General features: G+C 37.7%; 1 pseudogene; it reads right to left on the bottom strand.

Annotated features, from left to right (window-relative positions):
• LOC138421042 (olfactory receptor 4A47-like) lies at positions 1 to 25,246 on the bottom strand (annotated as a pseudogene).
• Positions 25,247 to 27,052: the final 1,806 nt, after the last annotated feature.

Here is a 27,052-nt window from a genome sequence, read left to right as displayed (position 1 = left end):
TCAAGTCCATAAGGTTCTCTTTGCACATGAGCCCTCAGTTCTTTGCAAGACCATCTGCTCAGCAGGGAATGCGGCTCCTGCAGGGCCCTCGGTCTGGGGAGTGGGTGCAGCAGCCCGAAGGGTCTTGGTCTTGGGGTCCCAGGGCCGCTCTGGGCTCCGGCTGCGGTCCCTCTGGTGATCTCGCTCACGGGCCTTGTCACGGTCGCGGTCCCTGCTGCGGGACCTCTCCCGGTCTCGCCTGCGGTCGTGGTCCTGGTAAATGGATAAAAAATATTGACTGAAAGCACCAGAATGCAACTAAGGTATCGATAGAGGTTCACCAAGACTGAATTCAAGGTAGCCGTCTTCCTGAAAAGCTATTTGCCTTTATTATCTTTAGCTTGTAGAGCCTGATCAGAGAATAAGATCTGGAACTTGTGTTGTTTCCACTGAGCTGGTGCAGTGGATATTGAAGTTTATGGATACCACAGGAATTAAGAGGAGAGGATGGCAGATAAATGGAAGGATCAAAGTTGATTCGGGTCTTCTGTATACAATCACTCAAAAGGCATTTTCCAATTCCTGAGTTGGACATGCCCAGAGTAAAAGGTTAAAAACAACAAAATAAAACAGCTACTAAGAAAGAAAAGTGAATTATGACATTACCAGCTTGAATAAGTCATAGAACACTATCATCAATGCTATGACACATAATGAAGAATCAGGCAATTCTAGCCATTAACTGAATATTCACACAGTGCTTAAAATCACATCACAGGTGTATATCAAACTGGAATCAGAGAAAACTTCCCAAAGGAAGCAATGCTTCATCCTTTTTTTTTAATGAGAAAATAAAAAACATGGGAAGAAAATTCCATGAAAAGGAGCACCATTTATAAAGTCACAAATACGTAATACCTATGACTCTCTTAAGGTAATTTATGCAATCAATGTGAGTAGACTAAACTATAAATAGAAGATCCCTGTCTTGAATTGTCTCAGACCTCATTGATACGTCTTAGGTCTTTAGGTGGCTATTTCTCTTTTCCTGACTGATAAACGCTACAGCAGTCTAATTTTGTGTCTTCAGCCCACTTCTTCCACTTAATTTTCAAATTTATGTATGCAACATCTCTAGTTTTTAACATCCAGTTGATTGGTAATCTAGTATTTATAAAACTAGCTTTTAAATTTTTCATGAAAAACATAAGCAGTCCCTATCATGGTCAACAAAAGAGTCCAAAATGCAGTACTTGGATGCAATCTCAAAAACGACAGAATGATCTCTGTTCATCTCCAAGGCAAATCATTCAATATTATGGTAAACCAAGTTTATGCCCCAACCAGTAACACTGATGATTCTGAAGTTGAACGGTTCTATGAAGACCTACAAGACCTTTTAGAACTAACACCCAGAAAAGATGTCCTTTTCATTATAGGGGACTGGAATGAAAAAGTAGGAAGTCAAGAAATACCTGGATTAACAGGCAAATTTGGCCTTGGAATGAGGAATGAAGCAGGGCAAAGACTAATAGAGTTTTGCCAAGAAAATGCACTGGTCATAGTAAACACCGTCTTCCTACAAAACAAGAGGACTCTACACAGGGACATCACCAGATGGTCAACACTGAAATCAGACTGATTATATTCTTTGCAGCCAAAGATGGAGAATCTCATTACAGTCAACAAAAATAAGACCAGGAGCTGACTGTGGCTCACATCATGAACTCCTTATTACCAAATTCAGACTTAAATTGAAGAAAGTAGGGAAAACCGCTAGACCATTCAGGTATGACCTAAATCAAATCCCTTATGATTATACAGTGGAAGTGAGAAATAGATTGAAGGGCCTAGATATGATAGATGGAGTGCCAGATGAACTATGGACTGAGGTTCGTGACATTGTAGAGGAGATAGGGATCAAGACCATCCCCATGGAAAAGAAATGCAAAAAAGCAAAATAGCTGTCTGAGGAGGCCTTAAAAATAGCTGTGAAAAGAATATAGGTGAAAAGCAAAGGAGAAAAGGAAAAATATAAGCATCTGAATGCAGAGTTTCAGAGAATAGCAATAATAGATAAGAAAGTCTCCTTCAGTGATCAATGAAAAGAAATAGAGGAAAAGAACAGAATGGGAAAGACTAGAGATCTCTTCAAGAACACTAGAGATACCAAGGGAATATTTCATGCAAAGATGGGCTCGATAAAGGACAGAAATGTCATGGACTTTATAGAAGCAGAAGATATTAAGAAGAGGTGGCAAGAATACAAAGAAGAAATGTACAAAAAATATCTTCAAGACCCAGATAATCATGATGGTGTGATCACTCATCTACAGTGAGACATCCTGAAATGTGAAGTCAAGTGGGCCTCAGAAAGCATCACTATCAACAAAGCTAGTGGAGGTGATGGAATTCCGGTTGAGCTATTTCAAATCCTGAAAGATGATGCTGTGAAAGTGCTGCACTCAATATGCCAGGAAACATGGAAAACTCAGCAGTGGCCACAGGACTGGAAAAGGTCAGTTTTCCTTTCAATCCGAGAGAAAGGAAATGCCAAATAATACTCAAAATACCACACAATTGCACTCATCTCACATGCTAGTAAAGTAATGCTCAAAATTCTCCAAGCCAGGCTTCAGCAATACCTGAACCGTGAACATACTGATGTTCAAGCTGGTTTTAGAAAAAGCAGAGGAACCAGAGATCAAATTGCCAATATCCACTGGATCATGGAAAAAGCAAGAGAATTCCAGAAAAACATCTATTTCTGCTTTATTGTCTATGCCAAAACCTTTGACTGTGTGGATCACAATAAACTGTGGAAAATTCTGAGAAAGATGGGAATACCAGACCACCTGCTCTGCCTCTTTAGAAATCTGTATGCAAGTCAGGAAGCAACAGTTAGAACTGGACATGGATTCTTCCAATCCATGAACATGGTATATTTCTCCATCTATTAGTGTCCTCTTTGATTTCTTTCATCAGTGTTTAATAGTTTTCTATATATAGGTCTTTAGTTTCTTTAGGTAGATATATTCCTAAGTATTTTATTCTTTTTGTTGCAATGGTGAATGGAATTGTTTCCTTAATTTCTTTTTCTACTTTCTCATTATTTGTGTATAGGAATGCAAGGGATTTCTGTGTGTTGATTTTATATCCTGCAACTTTACTATATTCATTGATGAGCTCTAGTAATTTTCTGGTGGAGTCTTTAGGGTTTTCCATGTAGAGGATCATGTCATCTGCAATAGTGAAAATGAGTATACTACCCAAAGCAATTTACAAATTCAATGCAATCCCTATCAAGCTACCAGCCACATTTTTCACAGAACTAGAACAAATAATTTCAAGATTTGTATGGAAATACAAAAAACCTCGAATAGCCAAAGCAATCTTGAGAAAGAAGAATGGAACTGGAGGAATCAACTTGCCTGACTTCAGGCTCTACTACAAAGCCACAGTCATCAAGACAGTATGGTACTGGCACAAAGACAGACATATAGATCAATGGAACAAAATAGAAAGCCCAGAGATAAATCCACACACATATGGACACCTTATCTTTGACAAAGGAGGCAAGAATATACAATGGAGTAAAGACAATCTCTTTAACAAGTGGTGCTGGGAAAACTGGTCAACCACTTGTAAAAGAATGAAACTAGATCACTTTCTAACACCGCACACAAAAATAAACTCAAAATGGAGTAAAGATCTAAATGTAAGATCAGAAACTATAAAACTCCTAGAGGAGAACATAGGCAAAACACTCTCAGACATAAATCACAGCAGGATCCTCTATGATCCACCTCCCAGAATGCTGGAAATAAAAGCAAAAATAAACAAATGGGATCTAATTAAAATTAAAAGCTTCTGCACAACAAAGGAAAATATAAGCAAGGTGAAAAGACAGCCTTCTGAATGGGAGAAAATAATAGCTAATGAAGCAACTGACAAACAACTAATCTCAAAAATATACAAGCAACTTCTGCAGCTCAACTCCAGAAAAATAAACGACCCAATCAAAAAATGGGCCAAAGAACTAAATAGACATTTCTCCAAAGAAGACATACGGATGGCTAACAAACACATGAAAAGATGCTCAACATCACTCATTATTAGAGAAATGCAAATCAAAACCACAATGAGGTACCACTTCACACCAGTCAGAATGGCTGCGATCCAAAAATCTGCAAGCAATAAATGCTGGAGAGGGTGTGGAGAAAAGGGAACCCTCCTACACTGTTGGTGGGAATGCAAACTAGTACAGCCATTATGGAGAACAGTGTGGAGATTCCTTAAAAAATTGCAAATAGAACTGCCTTATGACCCAGCAATCCCACTTCTGGGCATACACACCGAGGAAACCAGAATTGAAAGAGACACATGTACCCCAATGTTCATCGCAGCACTGTTTATAATAGCCAGGACATGGAAACAACCTAGATGTCCATCAGCAGATGAATGGATAAGAAAGCAGTGGTACATATACACAATGGAGTATTACTCAGCCGTTAAAAAGAATTCATTTGAATCAGTTCTGATGAGATGGATGAAACTGGAGCCGATTATACAGAGTGAAGTAAGCCAGAAAGAAAAACACCAATACAGTATACTAACACATATATATGGAATTTAGGAAGATGGCAATGATGACCCTGTATGCAAGACAGGGAAAGAGACACAGATGTGTATAACGGACTTTTGGACTCAGAGGGAGAGGGAGAGGGTGGGATGATTTGGGAGAATGACATTCTAACATATATACTATCATGTGAATTGAATCGCCAGTCTATGTCTGACGCAGGATGCAGCATGCTTCGGGCTGGTGCATGGGGATGACCCAGAAAGATGTTATGGGGAGGGAGGTGGGAGGGGGGTTCATGTTTGGGAATGCATGTAAGAATTAAAGATTTTAAAATGTAAAAAATAAAAAACTAAAAATAAAAAAAAAAGAAAAGAAAAAAAAAAAGAACTGGACATGGAACAACAGACTGGTTCTAACTAGGAAAAGGAGTACCTCAAGGCTGTATATTGTCACCTTGCTCATTTAACTTATATGCAGAGTACACCATGAGAAACGCTGGGCTGCAAGAAACACAAGCTAGATTCAAGATTCCTGGGAGAAATATCAATCATCTCAGATATGCAGATGACATCACCCTTATGGCAGAAAGTGAAGAGGAACTAAAAAGCCTCTTGAAGAAAGTGAAAGAGGAGAGTGAAAAAGTTGGCTTAAAGCTCAACATTCAGAAAACGAAGATCATGGCATCTGGTCCTATCACTCCATGGTAAATAGATGGGGAGAGAATGGAAACAGTGTCAGACTTTATCTTCTTGGGCTCCAAAATCACTGCAGATGGTGATTGCAGCCATGAAATTAAAAGATGCTTAATCCTTGAAAGAAAAGTTATGAGCAACCTAGATAGCATGTTCAAAAGCAGAGACATTACTTTGCCGACTAAGGTCCGTCTAGTCAAGGCTATTGTTTTTCTAGTAGTCGTGTATGGATCTGAGAGTTGGACTCTGAAGAAGGTTGAGCACCAAAGAATTGATGCTTTTGAACTGTGGTGTTGGAGAAGACTCTTGAGATTCCCTTGTACTGCAAGGAGATCCAACCAGTCCATTCTGAAGGAGATAAGCCCTGGGATTTCTTTGGAAGGAATTGTGCTAAAGCTGAAACTCCAGTACTTTGGCCACCTCATGGGAAGTGTTGACTCATTGGAAAAGACTTTGATGTTGGGAGGGATTGGGGGCAGGAGGAGAAGGGACGACAGAGGATGAGATGGCTGGATGTCATCACTGACTCGATGAACGTGAATCTGAGTGAACTCCGGGAGTTGGTAATAGACAGGGTGGCCTGGCGTGCCACGATTCATGAGGTAGCAAACAGTCGGACACGACTGAGCGACTGAACAGAAGTGATACACTATTTAAAGAGGCATTCCCTATTGATCTCATTAAATACTATTATTTTCTGTGCTATTGTCCAGACAAAAAAATTGCAGTCCTCTGCACTTGATACCCTCATAAAACTTTATTAAGTCCTGTTGACTCTACTTTCAAAATATCACCAATTTTTCATTCCCTTCTTAATTTCTCCCTGTTCTACTGCAATACTCTCCTACCAATTTTTTTGTGTGTTTATTCTCCAAAAATTGGTTCTCCTAAAGCAGCTCAAATTGTTTTTTTAAGTTGTATTCTTATGACATCACTCTATTGTTCAAAACTTCTACAGTATATTCCAATCGTTCACTCCACTTATAGTCTGCTGCTGCTAAGTCACTTCAGTCCTGTCCGACTCTGTGCGACCCCATAGACGGCAGCCCATCAGGGTCCCCCATCTCTGGGATTCTCCAGGCAAGAACACTGGACTGGGTTGCCATTTCCTTCTTCAATGCATGGAAGTGAAAACTGAAAGGGAAGTCACTCAGTCGTGCCCAACTCTTAGCGACCCCATGGACTGTAGCCTACCAGGCTCCTCCATCCATGGGATTTTTCAGACAAGAATTCATGTTGATGTATGGCAAAACCAATACAGTATTGTAAAGAAAAATAAAGTAAAATAAAAGATTACTTGAAATGTTAAAAAAAAAAAGAATACTGGAGTGGGGTGCCATTACCTTCTCCGACTTATTGTTTAATATATCATACTTAATATTAACAATAACAAGAAATACAATTGCCATTTTATAATTGAGGATCTAACACTCAGAACATATCATTCATTTCTCCAAAATCATACATTTCTAAATGATATATCTAGAACTGAATTTATGCTTGTTTGACTTCAAAGTAATGTAATTTCTTACATAAAGAAAGTCATACAACTGTGAGCCTGGTTCTCATTATTTTCTTTTAGTCTTACCTTGCGGAGGTTTGTTCAGAATCTAAGGATGATTTGAAGTTACTCATAAACACTTGAAATTATTTTTCATCCAGTTTGATGACAGAGGCCAAATGCTGCCTTATTACTTGAGTTTATTTCATTTGGCAGTCTGTCCTTTTTCTCCACCGAATCTTCTGGTTATTCAGAAGTTAATTTTTATAAAAAAATATAGATTATTTGAAAGGAGTTCCATGTCACACAGAAAAACAATTTATCCTGTGTAATTTATCACATCAGGAAATGTATCAAAATTACCAGCAACTCCACCATATTCATAGAAACATAGGTAGACCTCAACTAGCCACTTTCTAAGGAAGTTTTTCACAACTTATTTCCTACTAACATCAAAATGAAAAATAGCATTTGAATGTTTAGCTCTTCTCACACTCATGTTAACATGGACAGACTAATTGATTTCAGATTTCAAAAGATTTTGCTGTGATTTTTTTTGTCATGTTTTAAATGTAAGAAATGACCTCCTGAAAAATGTATTACAGTCATTGAGTAAATAACATCTTTTCCTTGTTAAGGGTGAGATTAGGGAATATTCCATCATTTTCAGGTGAATTTATCATGGAGTCTCGGATTGTAATCTGTCCAAGACTGATTCTTGCTTTAATTAATACACTGGAATTTTCAACAAAGTTTTTAAAGAACATCTATAGGCAAAGATATTATTAGACCAAATTTCATTTTTAATATCATAATGGTGCAACATAATGATGGAAAAATAGCTTTAGAATCATTATGAGACTACTGCCAATCAAGAATAAAGTCAACCCAATCTTTTTGTCCCAGTGAACTTATTTGTTATATATTTCCCCCACCTGACGTAGGAAGATTTTCCATTTTTTTATTTACTACTCAATATTATCAGCTTGCCAATAAGTAGTTCATGATCTGAGCCACAGTCAGCTCCCGGTCTTGCTTTTGTTGACTGTACAGAGCAAAAAAATAATAAAATTGAAACCCTTAAATTTTAAATTTAAATTTAAGTTTACTTTAAAAAATTCTTAAATAGAAGAAAGTAGGTAAAACCATAGGATCATTCAGGTATGACCTTAATTAAATCCCTTATGATTATACAGTGGAAGTGACAAATAGATTCAAAAGATTAGATAAACAGAATGCGTGAAGAATTATAGACAGAGGTTGTGACATTGCACAGGAGTCAGTGATCAAGATCACCCCCAAGAAAAAGAAATGGAAAAAAAAGGCAAAATGGTAGTCTAAGGAGGCCTTACAAATAACTGAAAAAACAAGAGGAGCTAAAGGAAAAGGAGAAAAGAAAAGATATACCTATTTGAATGCACAGTTCCAAAGGAGAGATAAGAAAGCCTTCCTCAGTGATGAATGCGAAGAAATAGAGGAAAATAATAGAATGGGAAAGACTAGAGATCTCTTCAAGAAAATTAGAGATACCAAGGGAATATTGCATGCAAAGAGGGACACAATAAAGGACAGAAATATTATGGACCAAACAGAGTCAAATGATATTAAGAAGAGGTGGCAAGAATACACAGAAGAACTATACACAAACTATCTTCATGACCCAGATAACCATGATGGTGTGATCACTCACCTAGAGCCAGACATCCTGGAATGAAAAGTCAAGTAGGCCTTAGGAAGCATCGCTATGAACAAAGCTAGAGGAGGTGATGGAATTCCCTGTGAGCTATTTCAAATCTAAAAAGATGACTCTGTTAAAGTGCTGCACTCATATGCTAGCTATTTGGACAACTCAGCAGTCGCCATAGGACTGGAAAATATCAATTTCCATTCCAATCCCCAAAACAGGCAATGACAAAGAATATTCAAACTACCACTCAATTGCACTCATCTCACAACCTAGCAAAGTCATGCTCAAAATTCTCCAGGCCAGGCTTCAACAGTATGTGAACTGATAATTTCCAGATGTTCAAACTAGATTTAAGAAAGGGAGAGGAAAGGGAGATCAAATTGCCAACATGCGATGAATCATCAAAAAAGCAAGAGAGTTCCAGAAAAAAACATGTTTTATGGATCACGCCAAAGCTTTTGACTGTGTGGATCACAACAAACTATGGAAAATTCTTAACAGATGGGAATATCAGACCACCTTATTGGTCTCCTGAGAAATCTGTATGCAGATCAAGAAGCAACAGTTGGAATTAGACATGTAACAATGGACTGGGTCAAATTGCAAAATGAGTGAGTCAAGGCTGGTTATCGTCATCCTGCTTATCTAACTTAAACGCAGAGTACATCATGTGAAATGCTGGGCTGGATGAAACAGAAGCTGGAATTAAGATTGCTGGGAGAAATATCAATAACGTCAGATATGCAGATGACATCACCCTTATGGCAGAAACTGAAGAGGAGCTAAAAAGCCTCTTGAGGAAAGTGAAAGAGGAGAGTGAAAAAGTTGGCTTAAAGCTCAATATTCAGAAAATGAAGATCATGGCAGCTGGTCCTATCACTTCATGGGAAATAGACGGGGAAACAGTGGAAACAATGTCAGACCTTATTTTGGGGGGCTTCAAAATCACTGCAGATGGTGATTGCAGCCATGAAATTAAAAGACACTTGCTCCTTGGAAGAAAAGCTATGACAAACCTAGACAACATATTTAAAAGCAAAGACATAACTTTGCAGACAAAGGTCCATCTAGTTAAAGCTATGGTTTTTCCAGTGGTCATGTATAGATGTGAGAGTTGGACTATGAAGAAAGCTGAGTGCAGAATAATTGATGCTTTTGAACTGCAGTGTTGGAAAAGACTTGAGAGTCTCTTGGACTGCATGGAGATTCAACCAGTTCATCCTAAAGGAAATGAGTCCTGAATATTCATTGGAAAGACTGATACTGAAGCTCCAATACTTCAGCCATCTGCTATGAAGAACTGACTCATTTGAAATGACCCTGATGCTGGGAAATATTGAAGGCAGGAGGAAAAGGGGACAACAGAGGATGAGATGGTTCAATGGCATTACTGACTGGATGGACATGAATTTGAGCCAGTTTCGGGATATGGTGATGGGCAAGGAAGGCTGGATTTCTACAGTCCATGGGATGGCAATGAGTTGGACATGACTGAATGACTGAACTGAACTTATTCTCAGTTTAAAATTTTGTTAGAGATATAAAATTATATCAGAAAACACAACTGAATGTGTTAACATTTTAGAGATAACAGCTAATTATTTATCCAATTATTAATTTTTAAAAGGTTAGGACACCTATGTTATGCCAGGAATTGTACGTTGAGTAACAGCCCAGCAATTTCTAAAATTGTTTGGAAAATCATGCAAAATTTTTCTCCTGCATGGATGTTGTTTATTTATGATTCAGACAATAAAGAAAGAGACAGTTTAATAAAGTAGTTTTATTATTTTCATTACTTATAAGTTAAGATATAAGATAGTGTGACAGGAAATAACAGGGAAATTCTACTATATATAATGTAACCAGAGATGATTTTTCTTAAAAGGATATGTTTAACATGAGACTGAAAGAATAGAAAATGAATACCATCAGAATCACTGTTACAGAAATGATACCAATGGACAAAGCAGAATAGATTCGGAGACTCAGAGAACAAACTTATGGTTGTCAGCAAAGAACAATGTGGGAGAGATAGTTAGGAAGGCTGAGATCTATGTGTTCAAACCACTCCACTTAAAGTGGATAACCAAGAAGTTCCCACTGTACAGTACGGAAGCTCTGTTCAGTGTTATGTGGCAGCCTGAATGGGAAGGGAGTTTGGGGAGAATGGATACGTGTATCTGTGACTGGGTCCCTTTGCTGTCCACCTGAAATTATCACAACATTGTTAATGACTGTGCCTTCATTTTCAGTCACTTCCATCACATCCAGTTGTTTGAGAATCATGGACTATAGCCCACCAGGCTCCTCTGTCCAGGGCATTATCCAGGCAAGAATACTAGAATGGGTGCCATGTCCTCAGGGAATCTTCCCAACCTAGGAACTGAACCCTTGTCTCTTGAATCTCTTGAATTACAGGTGGATTCTTTACCACTGAGCCACTAGTGACACTCATTAATTGGATACACTCCAATATAAAATAAAAGTTTTTAAATAAATAAGCACTATTACAGAAAGTAAAATTAAATTTAAAAAGTGAGATAATAAAATCATCTCACTTTAAGAGTTGACAGGAGTTATACTTAGAAAAAAATTCACAAGAATTTTTATGGCAATACTGTGTTAAAAAAGGCTTGTGAGAGTGTGCCCTCTTCATCCATATTTTAATGGGGAAGTTTTCAATCTTTCAAAATGTATGGCAAAAACCACTACAATACTGTAACATAATTAGCCTCCAATTAAAATAAATAAATTAAAAAAATAAAAAAAAATTTGAGTATGTTGTTAGCTGTGATTTGTAATTATATGGAATTTATTATGTGAATATATTGACATTATATATATTACATAATCATATATATAATATGGCCATAATATATTCTTATTACATCTTGCTTCTATCTCCAAGTTGTTGAGATTGTTATGAAATGGAATTGAATTTCTATACCATCATGAACAACCCAAGAGAAATAAAGAAAATAATTCCACCTACAAGCACATCATAAAGATTAAAATTGTTACAAGAAAACATAACCAAAGAGATAAAAAACTTGTAAACTGAAAACTACAAAATGTTACTGAGAGATATTATGGAACACACACGTATATGGAAAGAAATTTATGAAATGGGTTATTTAATAGTATTAAAGTGTTAATATGACCATAAGTGACCTACAGATTCAGTGCAGTAGTTATCAAAAACAAAAAGAAAAAAAAAGTTTTTGGAAGAAATAGAAAAATTAATATGGAATCTCAAGGACTCCAAATTTTTGCCAAGACAAACTTGAAAAGGAGAAAGTGGTTGGTCTAATACTTCCTGATTCTACAACATTACACAAAATAATGGTAGTCATAGCAACAGTTTTGGAATAAAGACAGGCAACAAATTAATGTAATTAAGAGAGCCTAGAAATAAACCTTTTATATGTGTTTAGATAATTTTCAACAAGGGTACCAACAGCATTTAATGGGGAAAGGATATTACACTGAGTGAAAAAAAGCAATAAAAAAAATAATTGATTCCACTTTACATGAGGCACTTAAAGTAGTCAATTTCAGACAGAAAGTAGAATGGTGATTGCCTGGGGCTCACTGAGTGGAAATGGGAAATATTATTTAATCGCTGTGGAATTTCAGTTTGGGAAGCTGGAAATGTTCTGCAGATGGACAGTGGGATTGTTTGCATAACAGGGTGAATTAATGTCGTTTTAAATTAAAAATTTTGTAGGAAACGGATAAGGTCCATAAACCTTATTTTGCTAACTACTGTCTTAAATAGTCCAACTTTTCATAGAAAATCAAAATTAAGAAAAAAAAGCCTTTATATTTACCCACATATTTGCCATTGCCAATGTATGCTTTGTGAGCTAAGAGTAATTTTTACATATTTAACAATAATTAAACATAAGTAAAAACTAATACCAATTATGTGCAACAGATCTCACATGACTGGCAATGTTTAAAACATTTGCTGTCCACTCCCAGTAAAATATCACCTGTTTAGCATTGTGATATTTATACCATTTGGAGAAGCAAATGTATGAAAATAATAGGACAAAGTCCAGTAGCAGGAAGAGGAAATAATGTCACAATAATTTTCTACTATCCTCTTAAGTAATACAATTGTGAAAAGTTAATTATATGTCAGTAATAGCTAATGATAAAGTAATCATTTAAAGAGATGAATAGTTAATAAGTCAATAAAGATACAATGGACTGAAAAAAAAATAACCCCTAATTCCAGAAGACAGGAGTGAAGAGGAAAAAGGATACAAAAGTCAGATAGGATAAATAAAAAATGATAAGTAAGGTGGTAGAACTAAACCTTAAAATATTAATAAATCACATTAAATATATAAATGGTCATGATATCCTATTGAATGTCAGATAAGTCAGATTGCATAAAAAAGCAAGATGCAAATATACATGGTATACAGTAAGCTCCTTTCAAGCATAGAGACATAAATGGATCAAAGTCAAATAATGAGAAAATATATGTAGTATTAAGCTAATATAAAGAAATCTACAGTGACTATAATAATATAGGATGAAATAAATTTGAAGCAAAGAATAATGGGTTATTTCTAATTATAAAAACATATAATAATAGCCCTAAATGTTTATGTTCCTATTACCAAAGATTATAGACATTTTCATTTTAATTAATGGAATTGAAAGGAGAAATGGGCAGATTCTCAACTACAGTGAAAGATTTTATACTTATAAACAAAAATAAATAAATAAGAATTGAGAAGACTTGAACAAAAATATAAACAAATTTTATCTAATAAATAGTTTTAGAACCTTTTACTCAGTAGTAGCAAAATATTCATTCTTCTTAATTGCACATATAACTTTTACCAGGATTTACTGTATCATGATTATATGCATATCTCAGCAAATCAAAAAGCATTCAGATCTTGCAAAGTATACTGTATAACAAACATGAGATTAAATTAGAGAACTAGAAGGGAAGATATCTGGAAAATTTCCTAACAAAATAAACCAACATCTGCAAGTAAAAAAAAAAAAAAAAATTTAAAAAAATTGTTATATATATTTGACCACAAATTTTAAAATAAATTTAAGAACTAAGGTAATAGGAGCTTTCCTGGTGGCTCAGTGGTAAAGAATCTGCCTTCAATGCAGGAGACTCAGGAAACATGAGTTCAATTTCTGGGTTGGGAAAATCCCGTGGAGGAGGGCATGGCAACCCCCTCCAGTATTTTTCTCTGGAGAATCCCATGGACAGAAAAGTCTTGTGGGCAACTGTCCACAGGGTGGCAAAGAGTCGGATTAGACTGAAGAGACTTGGCATGAACACACACCACTTTTGAAGAGATTGGAGAAAAAACCTGAGAGTCTGGAGAAAACTAGAGTACTCTGCATGCCCCCTACACACAATACCACCTAAGGAATTGTTTGTTGTTCCTACCCCCTGCTGTAGTGGGAACCCCAATAAAGCCTTGCCTGAATTTCTTGTCTGGTCTCTAATCAATTTCTATTGATTAAAGAGGTGAAGCAGAGAAGGCAATGGCACCCCACTCCAGGACTTTTTCCTGGAAAATCCCATGGATGGAGGAGCCTAGTGGGCTGCAGTCCATGGGGTCACTGAGAATTGGACAGGACTCAGTGACTTCACTTTCAGTTTTCACTTTCATGCATTGGAGAAGGAAATGGAAACCCACTCCAGTGTTCTTGCCTTGAGAATCCCAGGGATGGCGGAGCCTGGTGGGCTGCCGTCTATGGGGTCGCACAGAGTCGGACACGACTGAAGCGACTTAGCAGCAGCAGCAGCCGCAAAGAGGTCAAGAACCCTGTGTAGAAACAAGGACACCAGCTCAGAACCCTCTGGGACCTGAAACCACTCAAACAACACAAGTTCTGGGGCCCCTGGCCCCACAGCCCAGGACCCTGGGACTTGGCTCCACCACCAATGGGCTGGCCCTAGACCCAGGTCCTGGTCTCACCCGCCAGTGCACAAGCATCAGCCCCAGGACCCACTGGGCCAAAGCCTGACCCAACAGACCGTGGCCCTGATGCCAGCCCAGTCAAACCTAACCCACTCACCAGAAGGCCAGCACCACCAAGGACACCCTGGCCTGACCATTCTACCAACCAGCAAAATGACACCAGCTCCAGGACACCTTGTTTGAGGACTAGCCAGAAAGGTATCAATTATGTGTATGATATTAAAAAGTGTTGTTCCTTTATTAGACAATTATTTCATAAAAATCAGCATGGAAAGGATCAACAATTGAATGAATAGATAAAAGAGATTAACAGAAAATTCTAGGAAAAAATATACAATTATATCAAACACGTGAAAAGATGTCCAAACACAATTATATCAAAAGGATTTGTGGTAAATTATAATAAAATAAATTTAATCTGATTATCATATGCCATCAGTATTTACCAAGAGTGATTTTCAGAATGTGGACAAAAATATTCTCACATACTGTGGACAGGAGTGTAGTTGTTTTTACAGCTTCAAAAATGGCAATAGCTATGACCATTGATATATTTTTTTTTTAGTTTTTTATTTTTTTAATTTTAAAATCTTTAATTCTTACAGGCGTTCCCAAACATGAACCCCCCTCCCACCTCCCTCCCCATAGCATCTCTGTGGGTCATCCCCATACACCAGCCCCAAGCATGCTATATCCTGCGTCAGACATAGACTGGAGATTCTATTCTTACATGATAGTATACATGTTAGAATGCCATTCTCCCAAATCATCCCACCCTCTCCCTCTCCCTCTGAGTCCAAAAGTCCGTTATATGCATCTGTGTCTTTTTTGCTGTCTTGCATACAGGGTCGTCATTGCCATCTTCCTAAATTCCATATATATGTGTTAGTATACTGTATTGGTGTTTTTCTTTCTGGCTTACTTCACTCTGTATAATTGGCTCCAGTTTCATCCATCTCATCAGAACTGATTCAAATGAATTCTTTTTAACGGCTGAGTAATACTCCATTGTGTATATGTACCACAGCTTTCTTATCCATTCATCTGCTGATGGACATCTAGGTTGTTTCCATGTCCTGGCTATTATAAACAGTGCTGCGATGGACATTGGAGTACACTTGTCTCTTTCAATTCTGGTTTCCTCGGTGTGTATGCCCAGCAGTGGGATTGCTGGGTCATAAGGTAGTTCTATTTGCAATCTTTTAAGGAATCTCCACACTGTTCTCCATAGTGGGTGTACTAGTTTGCATTCCCACCAACAGTGTAAGAGGGTTACCTTTTCTCCACACCCTCTCCAGCATTTATTGCTTGCAGATTTTTGGGTCGCAGCCATTCTGACTGGTGTGAAGTGGTACCTCATTGTGGTTTTGATTTGCATTTCTCTAATAATGAGTGATGTTGAGCATCTTTTCATGTGTTTGTTAGCCATCCGTATGTCTTCTTTGGAGAAATGTCTATTTAGTTCTTTGGCCCATTTTTTGATTGGGTCATTTATTTTTCTGGAATTGAGCTGCATAAGATGCTTGTATATTTTTGAGATTAGTTGTTTGTCAGTTGCTTCATTTGCTATTATTTTCTCCCATTCAGAAGGCTGTCTTTTCACCTTGCTTATATTTTCCTTTGTTGTGCAGAAGCTTTTAATTTTAATTAGATCCCATTTGTTTATTTTTGCTTTTATTTCCAGCATTCTGGGAGGTGGATCATAGAGGATCCTGCTGTGATTTATGTCTGAGAGAGTTTTGCCTATGTTCTCCTCTAGGAGTTTTATAGTTTCTGGTCTTACATTTAGATCTTTAATCCATGTTGAGTTTATTTTTGTGTAGGGTGTTAGAAAGTGATCTAGTTTCATTCTTTTACAAGTGGTTGCCCAGTTTTCCCAGCACCACTTGTTAAAGAGATTGTCTTTACTCCATTGTATATTCTTGCCTCCTTTGTCAAAGATAAGGTGTCCATATGTGTGTGGATTTATCTCTGGGCTTTCTATTTTGTTCCACTGATCTATATGTCTGTCTTTGTGCCAGTACCATACTTTTTGATGACTGTGGCTTTATAGTAGAGCCCAAAGTCAGGCAAGTTGATTCCTCCAGTTCCATTCTTATTTCTCAAGATTGCTTTGGCTATTGGAGGTTTTTTGTATTTCCATACAAATCTTGAAATTATTTGTCCTAGATCTGTGAAAAATACGGCTGGTAGCTTGATAGGGATTGCATTGAATTTGTAAATTACTTTGGGTAGTATACTCATTTTCACTATATTGATTCTTCCGATCCATGAACATGGTATATTTCTCCATCTATTAGTGTCCTCTTTGATTTCTTTCATCAGTGTTTTATAGTTTTCTATATATAGGTCTTTAGTTTCTTTAGGTAGATATATTCCTAAGTATTTTATTCTTTTCGTTGCAATGGTGAATGGAATTGTTTCCTTAATTTCTTTTTCTACTTTCTCATTGTTCGTGTATAGGAATGCAAGGGATTTCTGTGTGTTGATTTTATATCCTGCAACTTTACTATATTCATTGATGAGCTCTAGTAATTTTCTGGTGGAGTCTTTAGGGTTTTCCATGTAGAGGATCATGTCATCTGCAAACAGTGAAAGTTTTACTTCTTCTTTTGCAATTTGGATTCCTTTTATTTCTTTTTCTGCTCTGATTGCTGTGGCCAAAACTTCCAGAACTATGTTGAATAGTAGTGGTGAAAGTGGACATCCTTGTCTTGTTCCTGACTTTAGAGGAAATGCTTTCAATTTTTCACCATTGAGGATAATGTTTGCTGTGGGTTTGTCATATATAGCTTTTATTATGTTGAGGTGTGTTCCTTCTATTCCTGCTTTCTGGAGAGTTTTTATCATAAATGGATGCTGAATTTTGTCAAAGGCCTTCTCTGCATCTATTGAGATGATCATATGGTTTTTATTTTTCAATTTGTTAATGTGGTGAATTACATTGATTGATTTGTGGATATTGAAGAATCCTTGCATCCCTGGGATAAAGCCCACTTGGTCATGGTGTATGATCTTTTTAATGTGTTGTTGGATTCTGATTGCTAGAATTTTGTGGATGATTTTTGCATCTATGTTCATCAGTGATATTGGCCTGTAGTTTTCTTTTTTTGTGGCATCTTTGTCAGGTTTTGGTATTAGGGTGATGGTGGCCTCATAGAATGAGTTTGGAAGTTTACCTTCCTCTGCAATTTTCTGGAAGAGTTTGAGGAGGATAGGTGTTAGCTCTTCTAGAAATTTTTGGTAGAATTCAGCTCTCAAGCCGTCTGGACCTGGGCTTTAGTTTGCTGGAAGATTTCTGATTACAGTTTCAATTTCCGTGCTTGTGATGGGTCTGTTAAGATTTTCTATTTCTTCCTGGTTCAGTTTTGGAAAATTGTACTTTTCTAAGCATTTGTCCATTTCTTCCACGTTGTCCATTTTATTGGCATACAACTGCTGACAGTAGTCTCTTATGATCCTTTGTATTTCTGTGTTGTCTGTTGTGATCTCTCCATTTTCATTTCTAATTTTATTGATTTGATTTTTCTCTCTTTGCTTCTTGATGAGTCTGGCTAATGGTTTGTCAATTTTATTTATCCTTTCAAAGAACCAGCTTTTGGCTTTGTTGATTTTTGCTATGGTCTCTTTTGTTTCTTTTGCATTTACTTCTGCCCTAATTTTTAAGATTTCTTTCCTTCTACTAACTCTGGGGTTCTCCAGTGCTTCCTTTTCTAGTTGCTTTAGTTGTAGAGTTAGGTTATTTATTTGACTTTTTTCTTGTTTCTTGAGGTATGCCTGTATTGCTATGAACTTTCCTCTTAGCACTGCTTTTATAGTGTCCCACAGGTTTTGGGTTGTTGTGTTTTCATTTTCATTAGTTTCTATGCATATTTTGATTTCTTTTTTGATTTCTTCTGTGATTTGTTGGTTATTCAGAAGTGTGTTGTTCAACCTCCATATGTTGGAATTTTTAATAGTTTTTCTGCTGTAATTGAGATCTAATCTTAATGCATTGTGGTCAGAAAAGATGCTTGGAATGATTTCGATTTTTTTGAATTTATCAAGTTTAGATTTATGGCCCAGGATGTGATCTATCCTGGAGAAGGTTCCATGAGCACTTGAAAAAAAGGTGAAATTCATTGTTTCGGGGTGAAATGCCCTATAGATATCAATTAGGTCTAACTGATCTAATGTATCATTTAAAGTTTGCATTTGTTTGCTAATTTTCTTTTTCTTTTTTTAAATTTATTTAGTTTTTTTATTTTTAAAATTTTAAAATCTTTAATTGTTACATGCGTTCCCAAACATGAACCCCCCTCCTACCTCCCTCCCCATAACATCTCTCTGGGTCATCCCCATACACCAGCCCCAAGCATGCTGCATCCTGCATCAGACATAGACTGGCGATTCAATTCTTACATGATAGTACACATGTTAGAATGTCATTCTCCCAAATCACCCCACCCTCTCCCTCTCCCTCTCCCTCTGAGTCCAAAAGTCCGTTATACACATCTGTGTCTCTTTCCCTGTCTTGCATACAGGGTCGTCATTGCCATCTTCCTAAATTCCATATATATGTGTTAGTATACTGTATTGGTGTTTTTCTTTCGGGCTTACTTCACTCTGTATAATCGGCTCCAGTTTCATCCATCTCATCAGAACTGATTCAAATGAACTCTTTTTAAAGGCTGAGTAATACTCCATTGTGTATATGTACCACAGCTTTCTTATCCATTCATCTGCTGATGGACATCTAGGTTGTTTCCATGTCCTGGCTATTATAAACAGTGCTGCGATGAACATGTTTGTTAATTTTCTGTTTAGTTGATCTGTCCATAGGTGTGAGTGGGGTATTAAAGTCTCCCACTATTATTGTGTTATTGTTGACTTCCCCTTTCATACTTGTTAGCATTTGTCTTACATATTGCGGTGCTCCTATATTGGGTGCATATATATTTATAATTGTTATATCTTCTTCTTGGATTGTTCCTTTGATCATTATGTAGTGGCCTTCTTTGTCTCTTTTCACAGCCTTTGTTTTAAAGTCTATTTTATTGGATCTGAGTATTGCCACTCCTGCTTTCTTTTGGTCTCTATTTGCGTGGTATATCTTTTTCCAGCCCTTCACTTTCAGTCTGTATGTGTCCCTTGTTTTGAGGTGGGTCTCTTGTAAGCAGCATATAGAGGGGTCTTGTTTATGTATCCATTCGGCCATCTTTGCCTTTTGGTTGGGGCATTCAACCCATTTACGTTTAAGTAATTATTGATAAGTATGATCCCGTTACCATTTACTTTATTGTTTTGGGTTCGGGTTTATACACTCTTTTCATGTTTCCTGTCTAGAGAATATCCTTTAGAATTTGTTGGAGAGCTGGTTTGGTGGTGCTGAATTCTCTCAGCTTTTGCTTGTCTGTAAAGCTTTTGATTTCTCCTTCGTATTTGAATGAGATCCTTGCTGGGTACAGTAATCTGGGCTGTAGGTTATTTTCTTTCTGCACTTTAAGTATGTCTTGCCATTCCCTCCTGGCTTGTAGAGTTTCTATTGAAAGGTCAGCTGTTATCCTTATGGGAATCCCCTTGTGTGTTATTTATTGTTTTTCCCTTGCTGCTTTTAATATTTGTTCTTTGTGTTTGATCTTTGTTACTTTGATTAATATGTGTCTTGGGGTGTTTCGCCTTGGGTTTATCCTATTTGGAACTCTCTGTGTTTCTTGGACTTGGGTGATTATTTCCTTCCCCATTTTAGGTAAGTTTTCAACTATTATCTCCTCAAGGATTTTCTCATGATCTTTCTTTCTGTCTTCTTCTTCTGGGACTCCTATAATTCGAATGTTGGAGCGTTTCATAATGTCCTGGAGGTCTCTGAGATTGTCCTCGTTTCTTTTAATTCGTTTTTCTTGTTTCCTCTCTGATTCATTTATTTCTACCATTCTATCTTCTATTTCACTAATCCTATCTTCTGCCTCCGTTATTCTACTATTTGTTGCCTCCAGAGTGTTTCTGATCTCATTTATTGTGTTATTCATTATATTTTGACTCTTTTTTATTTCTTCTAGGTCCTTGTTAAACCTTTCTTGCATCTTCTCAATCCTTGTCTCTAAGCTATTTATCTGTGATTCCATTTTGATTTCAAGATTTTGGATCATTCTCACTATCAATATTCGGAATTCCTTCTCCGGTAGATTCCCTACTTCTTCCTCTTTTGTTTGGTTTGGTGGGCAACTCTCCTGTTCCTTTACCTGCTGAGTATTCCTCTGTCTCTTCATCTTGGTTATATTGCTGCGTTTGGGGTGGCCTTTTTATATTCTGGTAATTTGTGGAGTTCTCTTTATTATGGAGCTTCCTCACTGTGGGTGGGGTTGTATCAGTGGCTTGTCTAGGTTTCCTGGTTAGGGAGGCTTGTGTTGCAGTTCTGGTGGGTGGAGCTGGGTTTCTTCTCTCTGGAGTGCAGTGGAGTGACCAGTAATGGGTTATGAGACATCAAAGGTTTTGGAATAATTTTGAGCTGCCTGTATATTGAAGCTCAGGGGAGTGTTCCTGTGTTGCTGGAGAATTTGCATGGTATGTCTAGGTTTGGAACTTGTTGGCCCTTGGGTGGAGCTTGGTTTTGGTGTAGGTATGAAGGCATTAGATGGGCTCCTATTGCTTAATGTTCCCTGAATTCAAGAGTTCTCTAATGTTTTCAGGCTTTGGATTTAAGCCTCCTGCTTCTGGTTTTCAGTTTTACTTTTACAGTAGCCTCTAGACTTCTCCATCTATACGGCACTGATGATAAAACATCTAGGTTAAAGATGAAAAATTTCTCCACATTGAGGGACACTCAGAGAGGTTCACTGAGTTACAAGGAGAAGAGAAGATGGAGGGGGTAGTTAGAGGTAACTGGAATGAGAAGTGGTGAGATCAAAAGAGGAGAGAGCAAGCTAGCCAGTAGTCACTTCCTTATGTGTGCTCCATAGTCTGGACCACTCAGAGGTATTTATGGAGTTATACAGGGAAGAGGAGAGAGAGGAAGTAGACAGAGGTGGCCAGGAGGATAAGAGAGAGGAATGAGAAGGAGAGAGACAAGTCCTGCCTGTAACCAGCTCCTTGGGTGTTCTCCACCGTCTGGAACACACAGCAATTCACAGAGTTGGATAGAGAAGAGATGGGGGAGTAAAGAGACAGAGGCCACCTGGTGGAGAAAAAGGAGAGTCGAAAGGAGGAGAGAGTGGTCAAGCCAGAAATCTCGCTCTCAGGTAAACTTGGGTAGTGAAGTTTGGGTTTTTAAATGTACAAAATTGACAACAAAAACCTAAGAGCAAAGATTAAAAATCTAGAGTAGAGGTTGGATTTTCAAAGACACAATATTAAAGAAAAGCAGAAGAAAAACAGAAGAAAGAAAAAACAACAAGAATTATTAAAAAACAAATAAAACAACAAAAACAAACAAACAAACAAACAAAAAACCACCAGCAACCATCCAAAGACTATATATGGTGTTTGCCTTTAAAAAAAAAAAGTCTTTTTTTTTAAAAAATATTAATAGTAGGTTATAGAAATAAAAGTTAGAGGAGAAATAGAAGACTTAACAATTAAAAAAAAAATTAGAAAAAAAAAAAGAAAAAAAACAAACAAACAAAAAAAAGGAATGATTTTAAAAATAGTAAAAATATACCTGGCCCTTCTCTGATGTTGTGGGCCGTGTGGGATCACTTCCAAGGTGGTTCCTTCTGTTTAACTTCTTCTGTTTGCTGGTTTTTTAGGCTCACTAGTTCAGTCGCTCTGTGGGGAGGTGGGGATGCTGCAAACAAATAGCACTGTCGTGTGCACACTGTGTCTCAGCCCCGCTTGACCTGTCCCTTCTCGTGGCGCACTACCCGCTCCGGCTCTACGATGCCCAGCCAGGAACCGTCTGGGGCCGGCCCTAGGCTGCGTGCACTTCCCTGGTCCAAGCCCCTCAGGTTCGGCGCTCAGGCAGCCCTCAGAGGCACAGATTCAGCTGGGACTGCGCTTTGTGCCCTTCCCAGGTCCGAGTAGCTCAGGAGTTTGGTGAGCGCAATCGCTGCGGCTTGTGACCTTTTCAGTCGCTGCTGCTCAGCTTTCTGGGTGGACCGCTGGCGCTCCCTGTGAGGCAGATTGTGACTGTCCAGCACCCCCAGAAGTCTTAGCAAAGAAGTCTGCTTGCAGTTAGGTAAGTAAAGTCTCTCTAGGTCTGCAATTTCCAGTCCTTATGGCTCTGGCTGCCTGTCCCCAGTGGGGGATGGTCTGCAGCCTGCTTTTTCCGTTCCGTCCTTTGTTCTGTGCTCGGTCCTGGCGGTGTCTTATGTTCGAGCTTTTCACGTGGTAGCTATCCCACAGTCTGGTTTACTAGCCCAAGTTAGATCATTCTGGTTGCGCATGGGGCGTTCCTGCCCGATTCTTATAAAGCACTGCAGCTCTCGCCTCCCGCGCATCCCTGCCCTGCCCTCACTTCCCAATGGCGGATGCAGGCGTCTGTGCTGCTTTTCCACTGGGGGAGTTACTGTTGGGCTTGTAATCTCTTGGTTTTAATTATTTATTTATTTTTTCTTCCTGTTATGTTGCCCTCTGTGTTTCCAAGGCTCACCACAGACTCGGCAGGCAGAGTGTTTCCTGGTGTTTGGAAACCTCTCTTCTTAAAATTCCCTTCCCGGGACGGGCTTCCCTTCCCGGGACGGAGCTCCCTCCCCACCTCCTTTGTCTCCTTTTTCGACTTTTATATTTTTTCCCTACCTGTTTTTGAAGACAATGGTCTGATTTTCTGGTTGCCTGATGTCCTCTGCCAGCCTACAGAAGTTGTTTTGTGGAGTTTGCTCGGTGTTGAAATGTTCTTTTGAGGAATTTGTGAGGGAGAAAGTGGTCTTCCCGTCCTATTCCTCCGCCATCTTTACCTCCTTCTCCCCTTCAATATTTTAAATGCATGTATTACCTGAGCATTGATTCAAACACAACACATAAATCAACAATTTCACTTCTAGGAGCTCATAATTGCACATATTCATAAATATACATTTATTGCAAAATTACTTTTCATATAAAAAAGTTGTTTAGGAACAACATGAAAAAGAATGGAAGCATTAACTTCAGCATGTCTCTATAAAGGAGTATGATGTAGTATGAGAAAACTTAAGGATTGGATCTAAATGAACTGCTAGGAAACTACTTAATAGATGCTACTAAAAAAGCAACAGATAATTGTGTGTTACCTAAACAGAAAAACAAAAACAAAAACATATATTTAAATACAATTGTTTTAACATAGATTATTACCAGATGGATATCAAGAAATAGAGTGCTCTTGCAGAAATGGACTAGAAAATATACTGAGAGATAAATAGGAAATGTATTCTACATTTTTTCCCATTTTGTATGATTTGCATTTTTAGTATTATTATTATCTATTTCACTTCAATTGCTTAAAAAATTTAGGGTTAAATGAAAAGTTTTGTGTATAATGAAACTGAAATTTTATAAAGAACACAATATATAGCATTAAATATTTTAAATAACAAAATAAACAGAATAAGTTAACAGACACAAATCTAACTAAAAATGACTACTGTCTGGAAAAATTAAAAAAAGAAAAAATGCATAAATTGATTAAAAATCAGTGTAACTATATAAAATTTTCTTCACTAATCTGTTACATGATATTGACTCCTTCAATATAAGCCTTACATCTTTCTAGGTAGTGATAAGGAAAATATTACAGACCTTACATTCTACCATGGAAAAGAACTACCCATGTTATTAACAGCACAGTTGCATAGTTGTATTATGATTTTTTATATTATAATTATAAATAAAGAAAAAAGATTTCAGCATCAGAAGGAGAAAGCTACTGAATTCCACGGAAGTGGTCTCTGATGTCAAATGACCCCCTTCATGGTGGATGATGCATTTTTTTTTTTTACCATAAAATACCATGTTCCTTCTCCAAAGCTTATTCATGGCATTTGTCACCTGTGACTTTCTCAGAGTGTAGATTAATCATGGATTCAGCATGGGGGTTATGACTGTATAAAATACACTTAATGATTTGTCAATAGGGAAGGTCTTAGCAGGTCTCCCATACATGAAAAATGCAGGGAACAGAGAAGCAGACAACCACAGTGATGTGGCAATCACAGGTCTGGAGGGCTTTCCGCCTCCCTTCCTGACTCAGGTTCTTCAGAGAGTGCAGGATGACTCCATAGGAGACGAGTAAGAGCAGAAATTTGATAGAGCAGATCAGTCCTCCACTGGCCACAACTAAGATGCCAATGACATAGGTGTCAGTACAGACGAGTTTCAATAAGTGGTACATGTCACACATAAAGTGATCGATGATATTGGGGCCACAGAAAGGGAGCCCATAAATAGTGCTAAGTTGAATAATTGAGTGCAGAAAACCTCCAACCCAGGACACCACCAGCAGCACAACACACACCCTCTGCCTCATGATCACCAAATAATGTAAGGGCTTACAGATAGCCACATAGTGGTCATAGGTCATCACCAGCAAAAGGAAGACCTCTGATCCACCAAAAAAAAAAAAAAATGCTCTGAAAAGAGCTGAGTCATACAGGATTGGAAAAATATGGTACGTTCCACCGTGAACAAGCTTGAAATCAGTTCGAGAGAAATAGATGAGGAATAAATGACATCCATAAATGATAAGCTGGCAAGAAAAATATACATCGGTGAATTCAGGGTCTTACTAAACGTTTCCGTCTCCACAGTAAGCATGTTGTCCAACACAGTCAAAATGTACAAGAACAAGAATATAACAAAACGGACTTTCTGCTCCTTTGGATTCTGTGTGAGGCTCAGGAAGATTAAGTGAGTCACATTGCTTCTTGGTTCCATTTCCTTGGTTCCATCTATTGCTTATAGGTGCTGACTTCAGATATGAGGAACAGTTTACCTGTAAATCAAAGCAAAAAGTTAAAAACACCTTTACATGATAATAGGCTTAACGTATTTTATTCATTCAATGTGTTAAACCTTACATTAGGATTACAAAATCAGATAAGAATGTTTCACTATTCTCAGTGATTAGATGTATAATGAGGGATCAGACCATACCAACCAATTTTATAAGTGCTACTATAAATATATTCATATGGATAATGGTTCACATTTCCAGAATATCTAAATCAACTCAGGATCTGGGAAGGTTTCTCAAAGAAAACAATACTTCAGCTGAGTTTTATAGGAAAAGTGAGATAATAAGAGTAGATAAATAGGGAATTCCATGAAAAGATGAACCAGGTATAAAATCATAAAAGTGAAATATTTAAGTAAAGAATCACTGAAGGTAACTTACACATTCAAAGTCGGAAGGACAAATTTAGGAATAAATATGTGTAGAACTGGGCATGGAACAACAGACTGGTTCCAAATAGGAAAAGGAGTACTTCAAGGCTGTATATTGTCACCCTGCTTATTTAACTTACATGCAGAGTATATCATGAGAAACGCTGGACTGGAAGAAGCACAAGCTGGAATAAAGATTGCCAGGAAACATAGCAATAACCTCAGATAGGCAAATGACACCACCCTTATGGCAGAAAGTGAAGAGGAACTAAAGAGCCTCTTGATGAAAGTGAAAGAGGAGAGTGGAAAAAGTTGGCTTAAAGATCAGCTTTCAGAAAACGAAGATCATAGCATCCAGTCTCATCACTTCATGGGAAATAGATGAGGAAACAGTGGAAAGAGTGTCAGACTTTATTTTTGGGGGGCTCCAAAATCACTGCAGATGGTGATTGCAGCCATGAAATTAAAAGACTCTTACTCCTTGGAAGGAAAGTATGACCAACCTAGATAGCATATTCAAAAACAGAGACATTACTTTGCCGTCAAAGGTCGGTCTAGTCAAGGCTATGGTTTTTCCAGTGGTCATGTATGGATGCGAAAGTTGGACTGTGAAGAAAGCTGAATGCTGAAGAATTGATGCTTTTGAAGTATGGTGTTGTAGAAGACTCTTGAGAGTCCCTTGGACTGCAAGGAGGTCCAACCAGTCCATTTTAAAGGAGATCAGTCCTGAGTGTTCATTGGAAGGACTGATGCTAAAGCTGAATCTCCAATACTTTGGCCACCTCATGCAACGAGTTGACTCATTGGAAAAGACCCTGATGCTGGGAGGGATGGGGCCGGGGGAGAAGGGGACGATAGAGAATGAGATGGCTGGATGGCATCACTGACTCAACGAACATGAGCTTGAGTGAACTCCATTAGTTGATGATCGACAGGGAGGCCTGGTGTGCTGCAATTCATGGGGTCGTAAAGAGTCTTACACGACTGAACGACTGAATTGAACTGAACTGAACTGATGTGTATGCAACTACCTAACTGACATATACAAACTGATATCTATTTAATATTTATTAAATAAAGTTTAATCATATTTACTAAATTTATTGAATAAATACATTTTCAATATTCCACAATTAACCTATTCCTTCCTAAATGTTCTTCGTCTCATTATGTGGTACAGAATAGTTTAATAAAAGGCCATATTAGCATTGTAAGAATACCTATCATTTTTATGCCAAACTATATGTTAGATGTTATCTCTGTGCTTGGACTTCTCAGATGGCTCAGTGGTAAAGAATCTCCCTGTAAGCAGGAGACAGGGGTTTAACTCCTGGGTTGGGAAGATCCACTGGAGAA

Source organism: Ovis canadensis, chromosome 15, assembly GCF_042477335.2.
Source record: "Ovis canadensis isolate MfBH-ARS-UI-01 breed Bighorn chromosome 15, ARS-UI_OviCan_v2, whole genome shotgun sequence".
Lineage (NCBI taxonomy): Eukaryota > Metazoa > Chordata > Mammalia > Artiodactyla > Bovidae > Ovis > Ovis canadensis.
This window is presented reverse-complemented; position numbering and strand designations above follow the sequence as displayed.